This window comes from Tupaia chinensis, unplaced genomic scaffold, assembly GCF_000334495.1.
Source record: "Tupaia chinensis unplaced genomic scaffold, TupChi_1.0 Scaffold147038_1, whole genome shotgun sequence".
Lineage (NCBI taxonomy): Eukaryota > Metazoa > Chordata > Mammalia > Scandentia > Tupaiidae > Tupaia > Tupaia belangeri.
In genome coordinates this window covers 2,415,391-2,415,871 of record NW_006206889.1, presented here as the reverse complement: position 1 = coordinate 2,415,871, position 481 = coordinate 2,415,391, and positions in this window count along the sequence as shown.

The window sequence follows — 481 nt, the reverse complement described above, 5'->3', positions numbered from 1 at the left end:
CATAAAAATACAGGTGCATTTGACCATAAAACATCAACACAGCAGGTCCTGATCTCAGCTGAGGGCTGTCTCAAGTTCAGATACAGTAAGCTCAGTGCAAGAAGTTTGTTTTTTTTAATTAATTAATTTATTTGCATTCATTCACTGTACATCATTACAGCATACAAAATGAGATTTGCCACCCAGAGTACACTGTATATTGTCTCAATCAAGCACATCAACAAACATGTTATCATCAGCAAATAATTTTACATTTCTTGTTTTCTGTATGTTTTGCTTTTTTTTTCCCCCATCCTTGATTCCCTATCTCTTACCCTCTGCCATCTCCCACTCTCCTCCCACACTGTCTATGGTATCTATGTTTGCTTTCTATACTGTTTTCCCCCCACATCGTATTGAATTACTAAAGACCTTAATTAATCAAAATATTTTCATAGCAAACACAGCTGATATATACATTTCCATGGACACAAGTCCAGTA